Here is a 726-nt window from a genome sequence, read left to right as displayed (position 1 = left end):
TGTTCGAAAATCAGCTCCATACTCTGTATCTCATACCTGAAAAAGGGTACACTATCGAGACAAAACTCCTTAAATTCAATTAAGAACAGCGTGAGCTTCTCATTACAGGCACTATTCAGGTTAGAAGGGTTAATAAGGAACATGCTGTTTTATGGTGGAGCTGAGAGTGTTTAGGGGCTACCGTATTTGAGTGTATGCAGGGTATCGCGTAAAATAGCAAGAGAGGATGGATCTATTGACCCTTACTCGTTTCTGCTTCACGGGTGCAGTTGTTCTCTCCTTCGGATCAACCGTGGGACTGTTCTTCAGTTCTTGACTTCCTTTGCCTACTCCTCCAAAAATTGGTACCAACTCCTTGCTCAACCTTCCCAGTAGCGTGTGTATATATATATATATATATATATATTTTTTGGTTTATAGGTGATGGGGTTGCGAGGGAGAGGCAACATAATGAATGTTTCGCAGCCACTGGTGGTCTATTGTTTTGTTTCTCACTGGTCGCCATTGTTCCTCTGGTTAGAACATGCACTCATAGACTGTTCTCTTGTTAGAGCATGGTCTCATAGACTGTTCTCTTCATGCTTGATCTCTCTTCTCTGAGTGTATGGCATTAACGAGTAAGAGGCTGCGTCGATCCTTTCCTCTCCGACCCTTTTGCACATATCTGCACATATGACACTGAAAAACAGAGTGCATGAGGGTAAAAATAAAGGCTTAGGCGCAAAT

The sequence above is a fragment of the Brassica oleracea genome, chromosome C4, assembly GCF_000695525.1.
Source record: "Brassica oleracea var. oleracea cultivar TO1000 chromosome C4, BOL, whole genome shotgun sequence".
Classification (NCBI taxonomy): Eukaryota; Viridiplantae; Streptophyta; class Magnoliopsida; order Brassicales; family Brassicaceae; genus Brassica; species Brassica oleracea.
Note: the sequence above shows the minus strand (reverse complement) of the source record.